Source organism: Cyprinodon variegatus, unplaced genomic scaffold (genome assembly GCF_000732505.1).
Source record: "Cyprinodon variegatus isolate N-32 unplaced genomic scaffold, C_variegatus-1.0 Scaffold1696, whole genome shotgun sequence".
Lineage (NCBI taxonomy): Eukaryota > Metazoa > Chordata > Actinopteri > Cyprinodontiformes > Cyprinodontidae > Cyprinodon > Cyprinodon variegatus.
Genome location: NW_015152149.1, coordinates 8,763 through 27,061, shown reverse-complemented (window position 1 = coordinate 27,061; position 18,299 = coordinate 8,763). Strand labels below are relative to the sequence as shown.

General features: G+C 35.6%; 1 long non-coding RNA gene across 1 annotated transcript in view; it reads right to left on the bottom strand.

Annotated features, from left to right (window-relative positions):
* LOC107104335 overlaps positions 1-15,868 on the bottom strand; it is a 61,439-nt gene extending 45,571 nt beyond the window's left edge. The window contains exon 1 of the long non-coding RNA XR_001482245.1: positions 15,672-15,868. This is a non-coding gene — a long non-coding RNA (uncharacterized LOC107104335). The remainder of the gene's footprint in view (positions 1-15,671) is intronic.
* Positions 15,869-18,299: the final 2,431 nt, after the last annotated feature.

Genomic DNA, 18,299 nt, shown 5'->3' with positions numbered 1-18,299 from the left:
GTGCGCCTTATGGTCGTGAAAATACGGTACAAAAGCAAAAAGATTATAGAAAGAAAATGGTCACACAAATGTGGACCTGAAACAAAAAAAATTGTAAGAATAACATAATTGTGAAGAGTTAAAAGATATGCATACAATTCTGTATTGTAAAGTATTTTAACAATATAAAACTGTGCACCTGGAGATATATTTTTGTATGTAATGTGTATTATTTTAAATCAGCCTCTCACAGACTATTTAGCTGCTTTTTCTCAAATGATTAAGACTATTGTTTTATTTTTATTTGGGGTAGTAATTATTAAGGTTATCTTTGTGCAGGTACATTGGTTTCAGAAAGCTAAAATATAATAAACAACTAAATTTGGTTGTGGATTTCTTTTCTTTTTTTTTTTCGTTTTACAGTGTCCCGTCTGGCAATGTGGCAATAAGAATAATTGTCTTGATGCCAAAAAGAGCCCAACAGATATTGCTTTCACAGGTGAAGCAGTATGGCAATTGCCATATTGTTCCACTTGTTTCATGCATATAAATTGCTTTATTATAATTATGTAGGGAGTTTTTCAGATTATATGGACACTGTAATGTAAATAGAACAGAAGATGAAAAACAGAAGAAGAAAAAAAAGAGAAAAGATTAAAGAAAGATGAGATACAAAATGGTTGTGGATTTCAAGTACTTTCAACTTTTTTTCTTCTCATTTCACCATTCTGCTTGTTATAGATCCAAAACAGGAGTCTAAAAACCTGATCATAGTTGTTTGATTGGCCAAGCTATCATCTATAGCATGAAGCCTTCAACTGACTCTGTCATTCTACTTGCCAAATGTAGTTTTAGAACAGCTTTACCTGAAATTATTGATGACATGGTTTTAGTTTTATTTTAATATCACTGTGCATGGTTTTTTTTTTGTTTTTTTTTATAACATAAAACATTTAACTGTCCATTCTAAGCCTTGCACACAGCCCATCCTAAATAGATGGGCTGTGTGCAGCAGCAGGTAGGGGACAGACTTTTTACTCCATAGATCCTTAGAAACATATGATCCCTCCAACAATATCTTTGAAATTTTGATACAAACTTTTTAAACAAGGGCTGCACTATATTTTCAAGATGTTATTGGCTTTTACTTGCTTTAGAACTAAATATCTGACATTGACCATTTCACCACTTTAACTTAACAAAATAAAAGCTTCTGTTCCCTGACAAACAAGTAAGGATTATGCCAGCAGGACCAGCATTTCACATCCAGCCACCTCATGCAGCAGTCAGCCACAGAGAGATGCTCAAGTTAAAATTCTGGTGAGGATCTTTTGAAATTTCAGAAACGGATAACCAAACTGCTTGTTGCAATGACTGCACAGAACCGTAGGGAGAAAACTACATAGTATATGTAAGTCGGTATAGGTGGGAAAATATGGCAGGTCAGTTATTGGCCAATTGAGCTATAAATTCTGGAATAGCAGATAGCAGCCAAAGCTCTGCCACAAATTATATTTTATTAGCATTATGAATAAAGTTGGATTTTTAAGTAAATATAAACAGACATGTTATATTCCAATTTTTAATTAACATTTGTATGAATACTGTCCTTATAAAGCTTATCACACAAAGAGCATTGTTACACACACTACTTGTTACACGCACTAAGGAATACTTAATGTAAACAGAAAAGTGGGTGTTTAACACTTACAGCACCAAGCAACAAAAAGTACCTAAACATCTGTAAGATGAAGTGCACAACCACTGTGCTAAAGCTTAACCTGGAACTCACAGTTATACCACATTTTGTTTAAGCAGCGACTCATACTTCAAGGCTCTGGTGCTTGGCCAGGAGGCAGTCATCATTGTAGAACTCGCCAGCGCCACTCATTATCCCATTGTTTGTTTAGAGGCAAACAGCCTGTCCTAATTAAATGCAGAAAAGAAGGAAAGCTGTATGTAGCCCTCTAAAGATGAGGATACAGAAATCCATCTCAAAGGCTGCTGTTGTTCGTTTGAGGGTAATAAAATAATGAAGTATCACAGGATCTTCTCCAGTAAAGAGTGAGGCACATCAGCAGGCAGCCTTTTAAAACTGGCACCCACTGTGGAGAGCAAAAGGCCATCGCAACAAAAAGACTGATTCTGGCTCTTTGGATGTCAAGGAATGAGGGTGAAAAGTGATCGATGAACATCGATCCTTACGGCCGAGCCGCACATCCACACAGGGCCAAACAGGCAATGAACAGAAAGCAGAAGTAAACAAAAAATGCTCTTCAAACAAACTAGAACGATGTCTTTTTGTGATGCTGAATAAACTCTTTATATGAAGCTTCTCACGAGGCATGATTTCAGAATCTTCAAAGCAACTCCTGATTTTCACTTTGACAGAATGTCAGAGAATACAAGACAACAACCCATCTATTTGCATTTTATGAGTGCCTGAGTATTTCACAGCTCACTAAACAATCTACTCGACACCAAGATCCTGCATGGTTTAATTTTGTGTGTCAGTCAGGTAGCAAAGACTTTGCTTAAGAACTATGAAATCTTCAGTGTTCAGTGATTTTGACTCTTTAAAGGAATCTGTATTTTCTCATCAGTTTCGCCAGGAGATTAAAGAAGATTTTATATTGTTTAATGATCTAAGGTTTATTGAATTGAATTTGAATGGACTTAAGAGCTACTAATCTATTCAGTGTTACAACTTTAAAACTATGTAGAGCTCTGAGTGGCTGTATATGTACACACATCAGGGTAATAGATGTCAATCAATATGTACACACACAAACACAGGATAATAGATATGGCTGCCTGGCTTTGGTCCAGCAGTCCATATTTTCTTTTCCTTTATAGATCCAGAAGCTTAATGTTAGTCGTCTTTATCCTTGTTTAAACTGATATCACTGTATGTTGGGATCCTTGTCTTGTCACAAACCCACCTGTGGCTATGTATCGATAATCGTGTAGTGACATAATCTGTCCTTCTTTCGTTTCGCGTTTTTTGATGGTTGGGGCATGAACTGAATTGAGTTCTGCTGTTTATTTTTGCTCAAACTGCTTCTCTTTAATTCCTCTGTTTGTTAATCTTTTCACTGAGAATTTTTTCCTCATTTTCTACAAACTTGCTTTTGCTCCTCAACGGCAGTCTTCTGTCAATAAACCACCTCTTTCTAAACAGTAATCACTTCCCCATCTCTCTTTCAGTTTTTCTTCTTCAGAACCTCCTGTTGTTCCTGGGTTTCTTCCTAAACCATGCATATTCAATATATTACCTCACTGGCTGTGTTTTTTTTTTTTTTCTATTTTATTTTGTTTAATGCCTCTGCTTGTTGCCTTCCAGCTTGTTCCTTAATTTTGTCTCATTAAATAAACATGGTTGGTTATCTTATTCAGGTTTTCTGTGGTATTTGACACCCTCGGTCAATGCTGGTGACTAACTCAATTCATTGTGAGCAGCAATATTTAAGTTTTAGGATATATTAGTTTATAATAAGCTTTAGCTGTGGTGAATCTTGAGCTTTCCTTGGAAATCCTGACTACTTACTATATTACAGTTGGGATTGGAAGAAGGAAACTTGCGCACAACTGGGTGTTCAGACAAACAGGTCACACCACTAATCTGTTTGATTTAGGAATGCTTACATATAGAATACATTTTAAAATTGTGTTCAGCGTCCTACTAAAGGTCTCTCTGCCAAATGTGCTTTCAGAGTATATATTTTTTTCCCATAATAATCACTCTTGTCAGAAAATGTCATGGTTTTTAAAGCGATTAAGTGTTCATTATGTGGGTGTGTTTATATTTACATACTGTCACAGTACCAGAAATGTGGATAGTAATCAAATTGCTAAATACAACAGAAACACTATAAAGTGCATCAATAAAGAAATGGGAACTACTAGTTAGAGGTTAGAATAAAAAAAAATACAAACCCTCTGGCTGCATACTTTTATCCAACTAGTTCTAGCATATTCTTTTTATGTAAAACTGTCACAGTTAAAATTGATTTGCAGGGTTATTAGACTGGACCAGTTAGGAAAAGGAAGAGAATTTAGACAATGGAATAAGGGCATTAAAGCCCCCTGAAGAACAACAGAAGGTATGGTGGTCTTCACAAGAGAAGAAGAAGTAAATTAGATGTTGGTCAAAGTCAGGCAGTTTTCCTCTTTTGCCTGATGGCTGTAGACTAAATGCTCTCTTTTTTCAGGTGCATCATACCTGAGTGTAAACAGGTCACACTAACAACACCTTCTAGTGAGGAAGTTACTGGGGGAAGAAGATAGCATGTTCAGTGTCACTGAGGTGTTAAAAAAGCAGAGAAAGCAAATGTGTAAGAAACTAATTAAAAGGAAAAGTTCAGGTGAACATCAGGGCAGCTACGTTTGACCAGATAACAAAACTTCAGCACACTGCTTGAAGACTGAAAAGTCTTCAAGCAGTCTTCAAAACCAGCTTTGAGCTTTTATTCTTTGTTTGTCATTAAAAAGGAATGTACGGCAATTGGAAATTTTGTAAGCCTTTGGGGAGTTTCAAAGTAAGATAATCCATGCAGAGACTTGTGTAATACAAGCTGAGGAAGACAGCTTAAAATGTAATCTCTTCAATATGTTAAAGATGCCCCAACAGATTATCTGGTAATCTGATGATTTAGCTGTTTTGTTTTGTTTTTCTTGCTTTAGAGGCTTTTGCTTGAGATAAACTAACAAAGAAATCTTCATCTGATCATAAAAAAAACAAATAAGTTTACTGCAGTAAAATTGCTGTATACTACTTTTTTTTCCCACTTTCTCATTTCAAACATTCTTCCTCCTGCTGCCAAAATTAAATCAAGTATTGGCTGGATGTGCAAATAAGCAGTAGCAGACATTACATCAGACCTAGAATGGAAGCATATAGTCCAACTGTGTGGCAAACAATTATTGAAGTACTCCCTACGTAATGTGAAAGCCATTATACATAAGGGCTGGCTATTGAAGGCATGTTCTGTGAACCCATTAAGACTTCTTTCAAACATTTTTTTATGTTTGCTTTTAAAAACATATGCTTTATGTAGCAAATCAGAGCAGATATATCAGTAGCCTAGGAACACAGTGATATAAAGAAAAAATTCTCTTAAGTAGCTTCAAAAACCTGACCTTTAAACTCGTAAGTCCAGACAACTAAGCCTTAAGTCACATACCTTTAACCCATCATTCAATACGTTTGACATTTAGTTACACATAATATATTGTAACTCCAAATCAAATAGATTAAATAAAAAGCTCAAAAAAAAAAAATATTAAAGTGAGTTTGATTTAGATTTGACCGACTTTAGCAGCTCATTTCCATTAGTCTGACAGCGGGAACATGTTTTCACCATAGATAATGTTGTTTGCCTCAGCTCCCTTCCTTTTTCTCATTAATTAAATGTAATTATTGCTGACACCTAAATACATACCAGGAGAATAAAAAAAAGGCCAAGTGAGACAGAAGGTCTGTATAGCAGGTGAAAAAGAAAAACACATTTGACCATTAGAAGGGAATTGTATTGCTGCACTAATTCTATTATGCGCCACGATGATTTGGAGAATACAGCCAGTGATCTGGAGTTAATAGGGGTGATGGAAGCAGGGAATCCAAGCTAAAAGGCCAGTGGGTGATCAAGAGGCTGACCATGTTCTGTGACAGCCTCCTTCAGCTGCCTGACAGCTGGATAACACTCGAAGAACAACCTGTGTGGTGAGTCGGAAAGAGCAATGGACAAATAAGCCGGCTACTTGACAGAGACCCTCAAGATAAGCCTTGTATGAGCCCCTGCATTTGTATTCCAAGTTGCGTTTGAGGTGGGTGCTAATGTAATTGAAAACTGCTAGGGTGTTGGGGTCAGCAAATTTAATAGACTTTAGAAAAAAAAGGTGTTTTGTGCTCTGGGTTGCAATGTGGAGCAGCAATAGCCCAGCTCAGCATTATGATTCTTTTGCCCCAATAACTGCTTCCATCCTGTCCTCCATTAGACAGACGTAAAGTGGGATATAGGACCGTGAAATCATGGCCACAAACCATTTCAATGATAATGCTCTATTAAAAGAGGGAGATTTTGCTAAGTGGATACAGCTTTAGTGGAAGCTGTATCAGCTAGCACAGGAATGTAAAAACTGCTTCGACTCATCTTTGGACTGTCTTTTGTTGTCTCTTAATTAGACCAAATGTAATGTACAGTTTTATTAGAAACAAAATAAAGAGGAAGTGCTGAACCTGCTACGATAACACTGGACTGTTTATCACAAGTGCTGGAAAAGTTATCAGCCAACTGATGAGCAGTGCTCAGCAAGAGGTGAGTGATGGTGGAGCTCTGCCTTTATCTTTCCTTCATACATGGTAAAAGCTGTGTGCTTATGATTTACAAGTCATTCACTCACACAATGATGGTGCCATGCTACATTGTAGCCACAGCTACAGATGGAAGGCTACGTTATCCAATGTCCGTGTGGACCATTGTCAGTTGGCACCGCAGGGGAAGGGTATTGCACATGGACACAACAAAGCCAGGGCTTTTCCACATCAACACTGAAAGCATGAGCTGGGGCTTGAACCGACGACCATTCAGTTGGAAACGCCTTCACTGCCATCGGACTGCATCCCACTTGCAACATTATTTTGCACCACTAACGTCGCAGAAACTTTGATATTCCTTTCAAATAGGAAACAACTTAAAACCTACTGAATTTTGCACCGTATTTATTTTGCACTGCACTGAACACTTTCATATTAATGTCCTTTTGCACCATGACTTTGAACTAGTTTCCTTTTCTCCTACACTGTTTACATGCTGATCGCTGCTGCACTTTATAATAGCAATGTTCATTTCACTCTTGTAAGCTGTAAGCAAGGTAATTTCATTCTGTATACACTCATAGTAAACAAAATTACAATGAAGTTTTTCTGAGTTCAAATATTCTTTCAACCCTGGTATACTTTAAAAGCTGAAATCAGCCTGATAGTCCACAATAACCCTGATAGTCCACAAGAAAGTATGACAACTATTCAAACATGTTCAAGGCACGGACGAGTCAAAAAAATAATAAACCAGACTTTCGATAAATCAACAATATGACAAAGAACCTTTAAGAGGGTCATGACTGAAGCTCCATCTAGACAGTATTGACCTTCTTCTAATGTCAGTTGAATGCTTTACTGCCCTGTGTCAACTAGAGGTAATGAGATCAAGAAATCCCAGTTCGCTCCTATCATGGTTAATCACTTGGTGAGCTCACTATTTAAAGTAGATTTCACTCTGAAACAAAAGCACATTTTCATTGATGACTATTATTAGTGTGCTAAGCTCCACACTCATTAAAATTTGTGTGGTGGCACTTGATGTTCGCTCAAATTTTAATACCACAAGGGCAAATAGATGTGAAAATCAAAAGAGCTGTAGCTAATAAAATTAACAGATTTATTTCACCACTATTATACTGAACACTCTAGTAATCCTAAACCATGTTAGACCGGGTGGATGTGTTGCATATTAAAGCTGTGATTGTAATTCAGACCCTTTCCAGGGAGTGTATTTACACAGTGTGATTCCCATGTGACAAGAAAATCTTTTTTCTTAGTGGAACTGAAACATGAAAACACGAGTGGGTTCAGTTCTAGACACAAGCTTTCATTCTTTCCAAAGCAAATCTCAACCTCAACTTCTATATGATATCCAATAAAAAACTCTAACGGAAAGAAAATCATTATGTTGTATCCAAGTAACAGTGTTTTTTACTTGAAATGTTTTTAATCATATTTGTAATGATGTACTTTGAAAAATATTTACCTAGAAAGTAGATGAGTAAGATAGATATACCCATCACATGATTATGCTGGTTTAATACCCGCCTGTCCCTATCATTTTATGTTTTTTTTTTTTTTTTGTTTATTTGACTAATGTGTTTTAACGGTTGCCACCTTCTGAGACAAATCTAACAGTCAGGTATTAATATAGTCATGTTTAGTCTTGGTTTCACCACCTTACAACCCTGTAGAACACCCACTTAGTGGTCACTTATAGAGGTAGACTAGAATAGAAAAATCCTTTAATGTCCCTTAGTGACAGAACTCTGGTGAACCAACAGCAAAGTGAAAAGCAACCTGAATCATACCGATTCACATGAAGGTAAGTTAGAGGTATATAGAATTTGATTTTAAAACTGTATAAAATGAATTTCTAAAAAAAAAATACTAACATAATATTTAAAAAAATAGCATATTCATATTAAAATAAATCTGAAACTGAGTAGGGTCTTTCAAAAATTTTCAAAATGTGTGTTTTTAGTGTACATGTTAATGCACATCTTTTAGTATCATGGTATTTGCAAGAAAAAAAATAAAAATAGCAGGAATGCGAAGAGTTGCTGAGATGTTTTCTGTTTTATTTTATTTTTATTGTTATTATACTACTCTCTTTTGTGTGCCAAAATAAAAGTGGTTTATTTATAGGCCACAGATACAAAAACAGGTATCTTGAATTGCCTATAGCATCTATATAGGAAAAAGAAAACTGGTATGTCGCATGTTATCTGATACAATTTTAGTGACTTATTTTACCATGCAATTATTGTTTTGTTATTTTGGACAGATCTTTAGTAATGACTCATATGTCTTTGCAGTTTTGAAAAACTTCCTACTATTATGATTATCTGTTCAACTATAAACTGTAATTAAGCTGAATTCATCGAATGATGAATGTCTAGTCTTATATAACTGCTGTCCTTCAGTGTATTTTTTTCGTGTAAGTGGTCAACAGTTTGATTTTTTAGTACACAAAACTCCACTAAGAGGGTTAATGGAGTTCATGCTGGCTTGTTGTCTTGAGATGATGTGTCTTGTGAATTTGCGTTATATAAATAAACCAAACTGAACTGAATACTCTTTTCATTTGTGTCTACACACAGTACTTTAGATATTTATGTCTTCAATAGACACTCGAATCAGCCCTCAATGCTCTACCGAGGATTAGGCAGGTCATGTTATTGACCACCACTGGCCCTTGTTGAATGGCATAAGGCTGGGCTCTAAAAAACATGCCATGTATGACATAATGTCCTTAAATCATTAGAAACAATATCCAAGGTAGTTTGCAGCAAAAGATTAATTGCTCATGGATTTTAAGGAGTCTCCTAAATGTATATCGAGATCATCATTCAGTGGGGCAGCTGTGTTATCATCTGTAAAATTTAGGTTTGCTACAATCATCAAAAGTAGACCCAGCTGTATTTTAGTTATATACTTATTGAATACATATTCTATGATTGCTTTGGGAAGGAAAAAAAACTGTTATCCAAAATAAAAGTCTGAAAATCGTCATTGAGGAGGAGCCTGTTTGCCAAATGAAAAGACAGCCAGCTGGCCATGTGTAGCTCAGGGTAGAAAACGGCTCTGCATGTTCATCCCTTAGCTGGCAACTTGGATCATCTCCTAATGAACAAACATCTGGAAAAAAAACATATATCAAACTTTTGTTTTTTGAAATGCTCCATCTTCAATTACTCTGTCCCTGAAGTGCTACTTTAATCTGTGGATAACATCTTTTGGTGCAGATGGTGAAACATTGATTTTTCTACATGGCTTTTGATCAGCATGCAAAATGAAAAAATAAATGATACCAAACATCCTGGACTGATTAGTTCTGATTGGCAAACATCAGTGGTATTTGAGCAATTACATTTAAAGTTTATTTTTAAATCCAAAATTTTAAGGTTAACGCTGTCTGCTTTTGAAAGTACATTTTAGCACTTCTTCAAAATGTCCCACATTTCCACAATTACCAATGTGATATGATTTTCAACTAATAAAGGTTTATGAAATCACCTTATTTAAAAATGAAAAAAATAATGTGAGCATATTAAACTAACTATTTTAGCAAGGGTAAGCAGAATGAGTTGTATGATGAGAATGCCATTCAAAACTTAAAAGAATGTAAAGGTTTGTTTAATAATGTTAATTTCATGATCAGAATTGATACTTAGATGTATGTATCTTAAATAAATTATTTGAAGTGTGAAAAAAGAAGGAATCACATATCATTTATACATCTAACTCTCTTTTATGTAAGTCATTTTTTTTAACAACCATAGCAAAAAACGATATCTCAAAGCAGATAAAAAAAAACTTTGTTTCACATCCTCCTGGAGTCTAATCAGCACTGCAACTGTAAAACAAATTTTTTAACTTTTTATTTAATTATAAATTCAGATTAATGGTTTAAAAAAAATGTCAAAAATAAACATAGACTACAGTATTATGAAGTATTTAATCACAGTTCTGTGTAATCTTTTTTTTTATTAGACACAGTGATGGACACATCTTGGGCAATTATAATGCTTCATCTTGAAGGAAATTGTGTGATATTTAACTTGTCAGGTATATTGGTAATCCATTTAATAAAGCTTAAGCGGAAATTCAGACTGAAAGGCTTAATTCAGCCTCACCTCTCATCCATTCAACCTATTTTGCTCTGCTGCTACAAGCCTATCAGCCCTCTCTGCACACTTACACCTAGGCCAATCATCACCTTGGACTCTGCTTAAAAGACTGTGTACTGCCAACAGCCTCCCCAACTTCATCTCCACCATCATCCTCATCTTTATCTTCTGCCTCCATCCCATCATGACTGTCAGGCGCCTTGGGGGAAAGACTTACCTATACAAATTGATCTACTCAATCAAGACATTATCATTCTCTATATTTATATCTTCCACCAGGGATAGCAGTGGGCTGCCATTGTGTGGCGCCCAGGGAGCAGTGTGGGGTTAAGCTTCATGCTCAGCAACCCAGAGTGCCGGCTGTGGGGATCGAACCGGGTACTTGCAATCTTCTCAGAGCACAACAGCACTGCTCTAACCACTAGGCCTGCAGTCCCTTTTATTTTATTACATCACATCCCGTCCGAATAAAAATAATACCACAATTAAACATGTATAGTGTTAACATTTATAAATTTCAACCATTTGTTTGTCTATCAGGCATTAAAGATTTTTTGTTAACAGATAAGGTTATTTTTTTGCTACCAATAACTTTTCTCTTCATCTCTTGTATGTGGAGGTGTATGACCTTACAGAGATTAGCCCTTAAAAATGTTTCCAGGGTTATGGGTCTAAACCCTGAGAGCCTTTGCTGCATTCCTTCGCCTTCTTCTCTGCCACGTTTCTGACTATCCTCTGCAAAACAAAGGCCACTAATGCCTTCAAAAACTGAAATGAGAACAGTTCATGTCTAATTATGCCATAGCTGCTTTACATTAAGAGGACACCTGCCTACCAACAGAAAGAAACTCTTAAAGTCAAAGGCAGAGTGTTCCTTTGAAAGACAAAAAAACACAATATTTTTACTCTAAGAGAGGAGAGACTAATCCTTGAAAGGTTATAAACTAATATTATTTGCTGTAATTATATTACTACTAATAATAATAGCAATACTGTATGGATTAGACACAGAATAGCCTATTACTCTACTGCTGCTAAATGCTGAAACCAATAGTAGCAAGAGAAGGCTGTACAGTTGAAACTGAATTTATTAAGTATTTTTAAACATTATATAAGGTTTGCTTTGATGTTAAACATTAATTGATATATCTTTTTACAATTAAGGTTTGCTGATCACTTGTAAGATGGTCTAATACGTCTAAGTACACAGCTTTGATTAATTAATGAAGGGCATACTTTTTCCGCTTGGTATTTTTTAATATGCAGGAGCATTTCTGAGTATAAATAAATAAACCATCTTTATGGAATCTTTAATACCTATGACTATGTGTCAAACTACCGTCAAGTTTTAAAATCTTTCATCATCTGGTAGGAACCACTAAGGTTATTTGGGTAATAACTGGTATCTATCTACAGGGGGTTACTTAATGTTATTTTGTATTTTTCAGATCATGATCTCTTTTATTTTAGATAATTGAGATTATTATAAAGTTTAATTCAACAAATGTTCTGAATATAATTTACAATAAAACAGGATTGTAAATTAAGCATTTCCTTTATCTAAGTTCTATTTAAAAAAAACAACACTTTATTAGAAATCACTAGCATGACAATGTATTGCTACAAAATGTGGGACCATATTGAATCTTTTAAAAACAAATACTATTAACTTTTAGGAGTTAATGAAATTTTGGACAAGGGACAAAAAAAACAATATAAAATATTTTCTATAGCACTCAGTGTTAGAGGGCATACACTTTTTTCACAAGCTTCAGCTTCCTCTTTTGGTTGCAAACCTGCAACCGCAGATGTTCTGTCAGATACAACATACGCCCTGGAGTGGTTCTAAAGTGGTTTTTCATCCCACAGATCTATATGAGAAAATTCAGAAAAGTTCTGAAATCTCCTTCTCTGCAGAAGTAGCAGTTTCACAGTAAGATAACATGACAAACACTTCAAAACAAATGTCAAACAAAAAAGGAAACAAAAAAACGGTATCAAATCATCTCATTCAGAAAAAGACCATGAATATTCAGATGTTTTTTAACCCATGAGGATAATAAGATACAAAATTGGCAAACTGAGATGACAAAAATTACATCCCTCAAACAGAAGAGCCAATTTTACCAACATGTATTAACATTTTTCACACCAAAATACTCAACATGTTGCAAAATGGTAGATATAATAAAGTAAAACCCCAGTAAAATGAAAAGTTCATCCATCTACTACCTTTTTCTGAACAGTCTGTCAGAGAGATTTTATTTGCCAAGAAATACTGCACCCTACTGTACAAAATGTAATGTAATACTTTCACTTTAGCTTGAGGTTATGTGCCCTGATAACCTTTTAAAAGATTAAATACCCCAATAAGTCTCCAACATAACATCAACCCACACTAAGATGTACCCATTTTCCACAGAACCATGCTTCTCATTTAAAATATTCATTTTCTGAAATCATATTACTCATACTCCCAGAGTCATGCCGGCTAGAGCTCGACCACCTGCTGCGTGGAGCACGACAATGCAACCCAATGTACTGCCCTCATATTTCAATCAATAATCAGGTCGGGTTGCAATTAGCAAGTTGGAAGGGTCGCAAGAGTCACGTGACGGATCAATCGAAGGAGAAGGTGGCACACTCATTGAGGTGATTTACAGCCCAACAGTTTGTCCCACGCTCGGTCTGAATCCGTGCCGTCTATCTTCTTTATACGGACCTTTCAAGGCTGGAAATATGCATCTGTCAAATGTCCCCCATTACTCCGGCTGCCTGTCACACCTGGGGCAGCTCAGAGTCAGGCTGGGGGTGGCGGGAGGAGAAAAAAAAAAGACAGAGTGTAGCTGTCAGAACAGAAGCCTCAGTGGACTGAAAAGGCACCAGGTCTCACATTTCTCTGCTTCTAATTTCCTCAAATAGTGGATATTTTTGCAGGTCTCTGACTGAGTGCTGGGTTAATGACAGAGGCTGTCGCTGGAGCAGCTTTTTCTTTGCTCTTGATAAGATCAGACTTTGTTTTACATTAAGCTATTGTGCACCACTTCTCTAACAGCTCATACGCCACGCAGCATTAAAAAAGAAGCATTTATATTTGCTTTGTGTCTCAAAGAATATGTCATTTATAAAAACTGTAAAGCCAAGACTGCTACTGTTTTTTTTCAGAGCTGTGTGCTGAGTGGGTTTCAGCACCCTCCAAGTGGCATAAATCTCGCGACTCTGTGGACAGTCGTCTGTCTGGTAAAATGAGAACATCTTCTGTGTGGATCCTTGCCATTAAAGTGCTGTTTCAGCTCCCGCTGTTAGTATTTCCACTGCAGTGAGTCTGGATGTTCTCTCACCTCAACAACCAGTGTCTTTTCACATCACAAAGCTATTTCTCTCATTTCTCTCCGCAACCCAAGAGAGTGCAGCAAACTATGTCATGAATGAAATATAAGCACACCGCTGTATTACTTATGAGACCTAACGCAACTTTTGCTCAGAGCTATTTTCAGATTTCATTTAAATTCATCAGTGCAATGATTATTCTTACACGGCAGACGCGGCCGGTGGGGCATTGGTCCTTGAGAAAATATTAGCTAAAGATGAACTTCAGAGATTACTTATCAGCCTGGACCACCTTTTAACTGTGCAATAATTAAACATCAATCACTGTAGTAAAAGATGTCACGGAAATCCTCTCTGTGAATGAGTCACAACCACCAAATGACATGATCTACATGACAGTTATATGCTTGCTGTTGAAATTCAGATGGGAATTTGCATTGTCACTTTTAGATATTTATACATAAATGAAGAAGCATTGCTCATTGCTCAGCTCCTTCACTTATTTATAATTTCTGTAAATAAAAAAACCAAAAATGAATCTTCAAACAATAGGCTAAAATATTGTAGTTTGAAGAGGGTAATAAATACTGATAATAGAAAACTGCCAAACAATAATTTACCTTGTGGAAGGAAAAAAGTGTTTGGAGAGATATATGTGTATGAATAAAAACCTTCTCTTTTCATTATTTTTGTAAAAGACTGATAGAGAATATGCCAGATAACAGACTTAAAGGCTGGGAATGAAGGTTTCTTATCTAAAATGATATATCTATTATATATATATATATATATATATACATAAATATATATGTATATATAGAAATAACTTAGCATAGCTTTGTTTGAAAGTGAGGTAGGTTGGAGGTACACAGGTTGATGTGAAAAGTGTCTCGCATAATGGAGAACTAAGTGAACAGAGGTAGTCAAAGATGCAACACTCAAGAGGAAAGAATCATATATATATACATATGAGTAAAAGACTGAGACGTCAGTTATTCTGGCAATTTGACGAGTCAAAAACGAATAATTGAGTTTATTAAAGCAAATCTGACACAACAAGGGGAAGCATGGATCAAATGACAGTTAATAGAAAGGATAGAAACTATGTAAATGGATAAATTGTAAATTGTACTATACATAAACATAGCATTAAAAGAGAAAACATGGAAATACAAATTTGTTCTTAGACCTAAGCAACCGCTACAAAGATAAAACACAATACTGAAAAAAAAAAAAATTATATATATATATATATATATAAAACTGAGAGACAAGAATGAGAGAGAGCCAAAATAAATCTCTTTGATCAGTCTCTCTCTGGATTTAACCCTAGCTGTCTTCTGGGAGAATCTTCCTCCAGATCAATAGAGTCTACTTGTCCCCTTCCGATGTGTGAACACTTGAGCTAATGGTTGCAGCTCTTTACATACTTTCTACCACCAGCTTCAACCAATGAAAGGAACCCCACCTGCTTACCTCCCTTTATATTTCCACATTTACATTATTCTTTACTTTTTACTATGTTTATAATTAAATATAAAGCCTCCAAAGCATGCCCTAATAAAAATCTGGTATTATAAGTCTAATTCTTCCCAGCTGTCAGTGCTCCAACTTTGCAACAATGAGAGCACTTATAAAATCCGATTTCAATTGAAAAACCATAGAATTTCATGCCTTTGAGAACCACAAAGGCATGAAACAAGTTAACACGCACTGCTCCCCTTTAAAACAGTCAGAGCTGCACTTTAAATCATCACTGCAAAAACTGAGCGAGGAGAAACTACAGATGTGGAGAAATCAATTTGTGCACACTGGAAAGCATGCAATCTGGGTTACATCTGTTTGTTTGTTTTCCAGTGTGATAGACTCCCAATTTGAAGTGAACAAATAACAGAAAAGGGACTTACCTGAGCTTTTGGCGAACCTGCTGCAGTGTGTAAGAGATCCTTTCTCTCTCTGTAGGGCAGAATTACACAGAAGGAGAAAAGAGGAGGAGGAGGAGTGGAGGTAGACAGCAAAAAGAAGAGGCAAGAAAAATCTGAGAGAAGACCATGGACAACGGAGAAGGAGCGCAGACTGAGGAGGGAGCAGTGATAGTGGTGCACTCACACAGCGCACTGACACACTGAAAGGGATGTGCTGGCTCTGGGAGGTGTTACAGCTCAGTCAAATGACATCTGCCTCCCTCTAAAAACCATTGGCTAAGAGGTGTGATTTTCTAATAAGCCATCCCCACTGTCTCCAAGAGAGCACACCCACTCCTCATTTCCTACTGTATATGCATATGTAGATGTATGAAGAAACTCACAAGCCTATTTTCTTCCCTCAGCGCAGTCTACAAAGAAAGTCTCTATCAATCCTTTATCCTTACTTTCCTCTTTCATTTCTGTACTTAAGTACTCTAAGTCTCTTTATTCTCTGAGAGGGTTCACTATCGGTGGAGTTTTATTTTCCTCCATTGTTGGAGGAAAAGATGATTTGTATTGCAGCTTAAAATTGTTCTTGCAAGCAATTTTGTCTTGCTTTCAAAAACATTTCCAACATTTTTCAGTGGATTTAAAAAATATGTAGAGTCTGCTCTTAATTTATTACACTATACATAACAAATGTGCAGCCTCCATTACAACAGAGGCTATTAACTCCCTTAAAATAATGAAGTATTTAATTAAAAACTCCTACATTTATTTGTTATGTGCCCCTGATTTATTTGTTTCCTTTAAAGTTATATAGACCTTTGAATAAATATTAGGCTTGAGGTTAATTACTTTGCATCAACCATGATCACTGTCTAGCTACTGTCTCAAATGTGTGGGAGGTTAAAACTAATAAATACCCAGGTATAAATGAATTTACTGTTTAAAGTGGCATCGCTGGATAAACTCAGTAATTATGGGTAATGTGTCACCTAATTGAATTTTATTGAAAGATATTCTGGAGACTGATGTGTTTCTTATGTAAGATTATTTAAAAACCATACATATAGTGCTTTGGCTACAAACTAAAGGAGCAAAATGAGAAGGGACACCTTAAAATATTATAGAAAAGTATTTGAAAGGTTAGCAAAATAGAAATTTTAATATAGATATAATAGAAACACTGAGGGATACTCTCCTCTTGAAGGATTTATTTTTTATTTTTCACAGGGCCGAGACATAGTACAACTCACACTGTGGACAAACTCAGCACTGACCCTGACAATTAACACAGATTTATATTCATATTACATTAAATCCATGCCAGATTCAAATAACATCTTATTCAATACAAACCAATGTACAGTCATGTTTAGTAAAATAAAATTCTTTCAAAAAGATATTTCATTTCATTTCAAAAGTCCAATTCACAAAGTGAAAAACACATTTTATAGATTATTTACAGACAAACTAATGCTTACATCCAACCAAAAAACATTTGAAAACATAATTATGGGCCTAAGTAAAAGTATGTTTAAAACTGCTGTTTAAAGGTTATCATTTCTAAATGGTATTTTTAATGTGACAAAAGAAGCCAATGTTTTACTGGGTATGTCTGAATATATTATCTTTCTATATTAATGTTATGACTAATTCTTTGGAGTATTGTTGAACATACTTAACAATATAAACCTCTTGTGAAATAAAAAGCACAAACATTATGTTTAATCATACAAAAAATACTCTTGAGAGTGAATTAAATACAGAACTCAAGGACATAATAATCATAACAGCAACATCATTTTTTACCATTTCACAATTTCTTGTTTCATGCTGTAGAAGAGGTTTGATCAAGGTCCTCTCAGCTATTCACAAATCACTTTCAGCTCATGTTTGGCTAAAACTGTCCAAAATGCTTAAACCCATTATATGAGTTGTACTTAACCCAACAGCTTTTTTTTTTGACTGATTTTGAATTACATTAGAATTAAAGGACCAAATTACATATGATTATTAAATATCACTGTTGACAAACAAGTCTATTTCTTGCATTTGTAATGCACTCTATCTAAATCTTTGCTGCCTTCCCTTGGTTTGATCGTTCCTTTTCTGTTTTGACCCACTGTAGGGTAATTGGCTGTGTTGCTCATAACCTCTGAGTCCTTGTCATTCTGCCCTGACATTTTTTATACTATCCCTTCCATTGACTACAAGGGAAAAATAAAGATAATTGGGATTTTTTTTTTCTCTCTTTCTCTCTCAATGTGTCAACTAACCCCACTCTTGGAAACAAGAAACCTTTATTTGACAAGAGCCGTATAACATCTGACCCACAACACTTTTGAACAGAGTTTTTATGAACAGAATAATTCTAATTAATTTGACAGCTAAAGAGCCTTACTGCTCTTTGAGTGAATAGGTTGCAAAATATTTAGTTTCCTCAGATAGTGAAATTGCTTATTTATGAATTGGAGTGAAAAACTGTCATCCTCAAGCAGTGAAAAGAAAAAAGCGGTGCCGTCCTCCAGTGTCGTCCAATCTCATTTGTTGTCACTGAGATTCCCAGTTTAAGCTTCATGAGTGTCTTTCCTGTTCTTGAAGTTTTCTGTTACAAAAAGCGTG